The sequence below is a fragment of the Triticum dicoccoides genome, chromosome 1B (assembly GCF_002162155.2).
Source record: "Triticum dicoccoides isolate Atlit2015 ecotype Zavitan chromosome 1B, WEW_v2.0, whole genome shotgun sequence".
NCBI classification, from domain to species: domain Eukaryota; kingdom Viridiplantae; phylum Streptophyta; class Magnoliopsida; order Poales; family Poaceae; genus Triticum; species Triticum dicoccoides.
Window position 1 is genome coordinate 680,830,786 of NC_041381.1, and position 7,758 is coordinate 680,838,543.

Sequence of the window (7,758 nt, forward strand, 5' to 3'; positions counted from 1 at the left end):
ACCGATCCAGGGACCAACCTGACGGCTGAATCTGCATGCTCGAGATCACAAGAAGCGTTGACTCGAGAGAGAAATCGCTTTCATCCACGCTGACAGAGAAGACAATATATAGCCCAGATGCATGCGCATCCAAACCAAACAGCTCTCAACTTGTGCCGAAGCGAACTCACTCTGACACTGGATAACCCAAGTCAGTCACAAGTGAGACAACTCCATGATGACAGTCAGACAACAATAGCCTAAATGCATGCACGCCCAAACCAAATACTAGCTCTAAAACTTTTGCCAACCGGCACGTATACTACGTACACACGACAACACCAATCAAATGCAGAGATATCACAGAAGATACAGAGCTTAGTTCGGTCTGCATAAATCATACGCAAACAGTAACGGAGTTTCATTACGACAAGAGTTACAAGAAATTCCCAAGCTTCCCCAGCAGCGAATTGAAAACACATCTACTAATAAAGCTTCCACAGCAGATGTAGGGGTATGTGTGTTAATATGTTGCCAAATCAGCTCCTTACATTCCGGCCCCATTTGTCAGAAAATGATTAAACGGGCTAAATCACCTGATCAGTGCTTTTTGCAAAAAGTTTACTGAATGGCGGTGATTTTTGCAAATGATTAGGGACCAGGTGGTTTTCTGCAGAAGAAGCCCGAAATGTGGTGGTTTTATGCAATTAACTCCACTGAATCAGATGCTGGTGGATCCACGGACTGATGTCCAAGATGAATACAGGGTCAGCACAATGTACATGGAACATCTTCTTATCGTTTCAGAACGAAGAATGTGGGAAATATTATAGGGTAGAACCCGTATCATATGAATTACCAGGATAAGGCAGCCAGTTCCTGCTGCTGGTTAATCTCTCATTCCTCTTCTTCCGGTCTCCTTTCTTCGTGCAAGCTTCCACAAAGTTACTTAACTTCTTCCCACTCCTCGTCAGACGTAAGCATTTGTTTTTCCCTGAATCTGCTGACATGGATCTTGCTGTTGGGGTGCAATCTGATTGCTTTTTCAACGGAAGACTCCAGAGCCTCCACCCTGCCTGGAGCTGCGTCGCAACAATCAATTTCGACCTCGAGGTGTGCAAGGCCAGACAAATGCTCGGAACCCAAGTCTGCAAAAAAATCAGACGCCACCAACATTGCGTTCAAGTGAAGACGGAGACAATGGAATGCTGGCACAGCACCTGGTGCAAATGTTAGCTGCAGTCCACCCGTTGGTTTCACTTCACCAGTAAAATGGGAGACTGAATATTGGAAGCGGAAGTCCTTTAGCACTTTAAATCCATCACTACCGATGGTCAGGTTTTCTTTGATGACCCTAAAAACGCATAGGTGAAGATGGGCCAGAGAAGGCATGCCCATGAGGACTTGGAGACTCTCATTATCAAATTCGCTGAACACTATGAGTAGTTCCACGACATTCTTGAGGGAGGCCATTCCCCTTGGAACCATTTCAACAGTTGAATAAAGTTTAACTACTTGGAGGCACGGGTATGTACAGCATGTGTTATAGAACAGACGCTTAGCTATCTCTCCATCAGTATGAAGAAGGCGAAGGTTGCATTTGCCCAACTCATTTACTTCCTCCGCAAATCTCACTGGGTCGTCAGTTTTCTGGAAGTGTAACTCCTCCAAGGACTGCAGACTCCGGAACCCACTTGCAGGTAATTGTGTGTAATCGCTGACAAATAGGCGCACCAATTTCCGCAACTGCGCCACGGTTGGTGGCAGTCTTGGAAGAAAATTACAGTCTCTCAAATCGAGAGTCTCTAAGTGCTGCAGCTTTCCTATTTCACCAGGAAGCTCAGTAATTTTACTATAGCCAATTCGCAAATATCTCAACTGGTGTGAATTTCCTATATTTTTGACATGCTTGTTTTCCAACCAGTCATATCCTCCACTGAGATCCAAGACCCTCAAAGCATGGAAGTCCACCATATGGGGTATCTGCTCTACTCCCGGAAAGGTAGTCAATGAGCGAACATGTAACTTGGCTTCTGTAAGTATACAAACTGCCTCATTATGCTCTTTGCCACTAGATTGCATGGACAGACGACGAATCTTACTTGGAAAAGAATTGCATACACGTCCATCTAAAACAGTGGCAAAATTCTCTTCATCTGATAAAGATATGATAAGGTCAAGCACCATATCATGGACTCGACAATATTTCACAGTGCCATCATCATCAATAGAAGTTGGCTGGATCATATTTCTATTAATAAGTTCATTGATACAGTCCTCTGCTACATCATCCAAACTTCCCCATCGTCTATCAAGGAATCCTTCAGCCATCCATTTCCATTTCAGTTCTTCACAGTTGATCTTGTAGTCCTCTGGATATATACACAAGTACAACAAGCAAGTCTTCAAATGATGTGGAAGATCCCAGTAACTAAGTAATAGTATATCTTTCATCACCTTTAAGTTCCCATCATTATCAAGCGAAGGACCGGTACCAATGGAATGTTGCAGTCTCTCCCATTCATCCTTCTTATGTGGCTTATTGGCAAGCAAACTTGCAAATGTACTTATAGCCAGTGGCAGGCCGCCACATTTTCTTAAGATCCCAGTAGAAACTTCTTCTAGTTCAAAAGGACAGGGATCATCCGAGGAGAAAATTCTCTTAAAGAACAACTTTCGAGAAGCATCATCATCTAGAGGTACCATTTGATAGGGTTGACCGCCGGAGTTGGAACAACACTGATTAGCTACACCGGTAATGCGTGTAGTAGCAATTATTCTGCTACCATTGTTATTCTCAGGAAATGCTGCCTTGACTAGTTTCCAATCTTGTTCTTTCCACACTCATCAATAACAATGAAGTACCTGCATTGAATAGTGTGCATTGTTAAGCATTCTCGTTAATTGTGATGACTTGCAATAGCAATTAATTTGATAATGGCAAACAGATACATAAATGTTGCACACTTAATTTTCCAGTAAGCTTTTTTTTTGTATCAATCAAACTTATTTGAAGTATCTCACTGCATCTCATGGTAAGTGAAAACAAAAGTATCTGAATCATATCAAGGGATAGACGATTTTTCATTGGTAGAAGAAAGATCAAATCTACTTTAAGTTTCAACCCTGAAATGTAGTGCCGTTTAAATGAAAAATCCTCAACTATTAACATTGTATTTTACCTTCTAGACCCTAACCACCCTGTGGGTGCGTGTTCATCCAGCCCACCCAACATTGGCATCTAATTGATGATTTCATTAGATAAAGATAAGATATTTATTTGTAGGCTTGTATTTTTATCCACATTTCCTCTGTTCTCCCTGCTATTGTTATGTGCACGGGGGCCCCTAGACACATTCATGCACTGCCTCACACAGCCAACTAGACAAAGCTGCCCTGCTATGCATAGAATTCTGATCGATTGTATCACCATGATGCCATGTTCAGACTAAGTTTTTTGTCTAAAAGGAATCAGGTTGCCTTAAATGTCCGTGGCCTTGGTTGGAGTCAAAATGAAGTATTTCAAGAGTAGAGACTGTGTTTGCTGGTACTGTAGTCTGGAATTGAAACTTAAACTCAGGGCAAGTTTGGAGTTGAACTTGGTATATTAATTAATGTTGAATAACTGTATACAAATGGGGATAAATTATGTATGGCAGAAATAGGCACCGACAGGGCGGGCATTTGTTAAGTGTATATTAACATTATTATTATTTCTTTCTATTTTGTCCTGAGGGGTGAACTGAAGTGAACGACCTTTCTTGTGTTTAGCAAGCTAAAATGCATGTTTGAGAATACTTTCAGATAAAGCCTTTCTTCCTGACTTCTATAGAATGCAAATTCATGATTGTAAATTTAAGAGTACTTACTGAATGTTTGCTTGTCAGCAACTGTGACTGTGTAGGCCAGTTTGAGATTAATGCGAAGACAATTTAGAGTTCTAGACGTTCAACGAACTAAACATACTCAAAACAACTGGAGCTAAGCATTTTTCCTCAGAAGAATGGAACTCAAGTTAGCCATTCGATCTTGCTTGTTTAAAGCTACTCCCTCCGTCCTTGAAAGAGTGTACTTTTAACTTTGTTGGAAAGTCAAACTCTTTTATATTTGACCGTATTTATACAATAATACATCAACATTTGTGCCATCAAATTAGTAGCATTAGTTTCATGATAAAATATATTTTCATCATATACCTATTTGGTTTCACAAACATTGATATATTTTTACACAAACTTGTCAAACTTTGAGATAGTTTGACCCTCCAACTTCACTCTTTAAAGGACGAAGGGAGTAGCTATTTAGAGTTGTTCGAAGTATTGTTATTAACTAATGTTGGATAACTGTATACAAATGGGGATATGATGAATAAACAAAACAATGTATACTTTGTACCTCTTTCCTGTCAAGATATGTTTGGTTTCACGGATTAATTGTTCTTTTTCCCAACGATTACAGTTTTCATAAGCATCTTTATCAATCTGAGATAAGATATCCTTCAAGAGCTTCTCAAGATCAAGAGTGCGTGACACCGATACAGAAGCTCGACACTGGAAGTCTTCTCCTAATCCAATCTTGCGATACACCTCCATGGCCAGGGTCGTTTTTCCCAACCCTCCGGACCCGACAATCGGCACCACTTTCAGCTCCATACTCTCATCCATCAATAAAGCAGTAACTTGCTTCACTCGGTCGTCCATTGCCACCAAGTCCTTGACCTCCTCGTGAAGCGTGGTTATCCGTGGGTCAATCTCCACGGTCTTCATTGGACTGTAGTAATGCTCATCAAGCTTGTACCTATCGTTTTTCAATAAAAGGAACTTTATTAATCTCAAGTTGCATCAACTGCCAAACATGCTTCCTTGCCGAAGTGTGTCTGGTTCTATCAGGTGCCGGCGTTTCTTAACAATTGTTTTCAGCATGAACTTGATGTTGTTGGTCAAGTAATGTAAGCACATTGAGAAAAACTTTGTTTTACCTGTCACGGCGCTCGCTTTCCTCGATGACGCGAGCCTTGAGCTCCTTGATCTGGGTCGCGATGTCATGCCGCGCCCACAGAGTCTTGAGCCGGCGGGCCGTCCTCTTCATGCACCCTCGCTTGGCGTCGCCGCTTCCAAGCCGATCCATGAAGCGGTCGATGCAGTCTTCCATGTCGTAGCTGAGGTCGCGCACGCTCTCGCCCCAGCTCTTGCCCAGGCCGTCGAGCCTCGCCTCCATGTCTGTCAGTTTCTCCAGCAGGACATGCATCCTGCCGAGCTCACGCTTGAGGAACTCGATCTCCTTGCGGACCCTTTTGAGCAGCTTGTACTCGTCGCCGAGCAGGGCGGTGAGCTTGCCGAGGAGGGAGCCCATCGCCCCTGTGCCGGCGCTCACCCCCGCCATCTCTAGATCTCCCTCGAGCAAGTCGGCTCCCTCCCTCAAGGCCGGCCGGGGTTCTCTCTAGCTCTCGTCTCGGTCTTTGATGAAGAAGGTGGGCTAGCTAACTGCTTAGGAAGAGACGAAGAAGCTGCTGAGATCTGGTGCCATGGCTTGCGTTGGTCTTTTGGCGGAGGAGGAGGAGGAGCAGAGCACCGGCGTTGGGACTGCGCGTCAATAATGGAGGCTTGCTGCTGCTGCGGTGCAGTGCAGAGTGCAGTGTATGTGAACGCACGTGACGATGGGACTCGTGCTGCCTGCTTTATGACTCCGTCCTAGCTACAGTAGTTGTTTGCATCTGCATTATAGCTGATGCCCGTCCTAGCATATGCATTGTTAGCCCCAGTGGGTTTAAAATCCACCCGTGTTATCTAATCCCTCCATCCGGGTTTATTAGTCCTATCGTGATTTGTGTCTAGCGTTGCCCACACAACACAAGGCTCCTTTTGGAGGCACCACAGTAGTCCGCGTCATCAAAAATCAAAACTGTTTAGATTGTTAGATCTGTAACTTTTGACTATGATTATTAAATTGTTGTTTTTCAGGTGAGATCCATAGTTATACTATAGTTGTGCATTCCTGATAGGCTCACCCGCGCCCAACTCAGCCCATTGGCTTCCGTTTGCAAGCTTAAAAGAAAACCAACCGATCGTTTCATTGGTGGAAAACTGACCGATATTTATTACGTAAGAGTTAGGCTTCGCAATATACGTTGGGGTTTCCCTTCTGTTTTTATTTTTTATTTCAATTTTATCTTTATTATTTCGCTATTTTATAACTGTTTCTATAATTCTCTTTTCAAAAAACTACACGATTTTATACTAAACAGGTGGAATTCTGTTTATCTATTTAAATAAATGTTTGTGCATATATAACAACATGCTCGAAAATATTCCAATACATATTTTTAAAATACTTTGGGTTGAAATAAGTTTATGTGACTAAAAGTATCTATTGTGCATTTAGAAAATTCATCACTAAAAATTGTTCAACATTATCTAACAAAATATTCTTTGTTTATTTAATAAATATTCAGAGTGTTCCTAGAAAAAGTTCAACTTGTATTATAAATTTTTTAAAATATTTGAATAAAAAATTAAAATCATTAAAAAAGTTCAGTCATTAAATAAAAAATGCCCAACATGATTTAAATAAAAGTTCAATGTGTATTAACCAACATCAAATATTATTTAAAAATATTGTTCGTCCTATATTGAAAATATGTTTAATGTGTATTTCAAAATGTTGAAGTGTTTCAAGTAAATGGTTAACTTCTATTACTAAATGTTCAACATTATTTCCAAATGTCCTTCATATATTTAAAAATGGCCAGTGTGTATTTCAGCAAAATATTCTAAATGTTTTCATAAAATATTCACGTGTAAAAAATGATAAATTGATAAGTGTGAAAAGCAAAAAACGGAAAGTGAATAAAAGGAAAATGAAGGGTGAAAGGAAGACAAAGAAAAAACAACCGAAAGATACACGAAATAAAAATGAAAACTGAAACTAGAAATAGGAAAATGGAGGATAAAAAGGAAAAGAAGCAAAACAAACTGGAGAGAGAACAGCGAAAGACAGATGAAGAACAAACTTTGTTCCTTATTCGACCGGCCCACTCGCGGGAGGCGGTAGGCCATCACTATAGCTTGCAATTTCAGTTTGGATGTGAATGTGAGGAGGTACATAACCAGGATGTTGCTCAAGGAAGGTAATTGTGGGCTATAAATTATGAACTGATGTGTGTATACATGGATGAGTATACACATATGATAAAATGACAACCACACTCATAAAATACATGCAAAATAAAAATGAATAAAAATGTATTAAATTTAAATTGCTTACCAAAACTCTCCCATTAAATAAGTAATTACATGATTTGGTGTGCTTAATTTTTTACCATATCATATGAAGTGAACAAGCACTGAAATAAAGGAATAAGGTGCACAAGGCACATGAAGTTGCCTATATTGTTACAAACCATGTGGGGAAGTCATAATCATATTCTTAGAGGAAACAAATAAAGGTTATTATGTAGATCTAAGGTAAAATATAAAATTTTGAAACTATTGCAACGTTTTAAAGGACATGACGAGAAAAAATTCAGATATAACTGAACATCCTAGAAATATTTTTAAAACTAGGACATCCATTTGATGGTTGTTTCTTTTTAATCCAGAGAATCTTCTTTAGAGTAATTACATAGACATTATCGGGAAAAGGAAATGGTGGGCTATAAATTGTGAAGTGGTTTGTGGAACTAATATATATGTATACATGCATGGGTATAGACCAATAATAAAATGACAACCACACTCAGAAATACATACGTAAAATGGATGCAATGAAAATTATTTACTA

At 40.2% G+C, this 7,758-nt stretch overlaps 1 pseudogene; it reads right to left on the minus strand.

Moving 5' to 3' along the window:
- Positions 1-244: 244 nt before the first annotated feature.
- LOC119349628 lies at positions 245-5,613 on the minus strand (annotated as a pseudogene).
- Between the last annotated feature and the right edge of the window lie 2,145 nt (positions 5,614-7,758).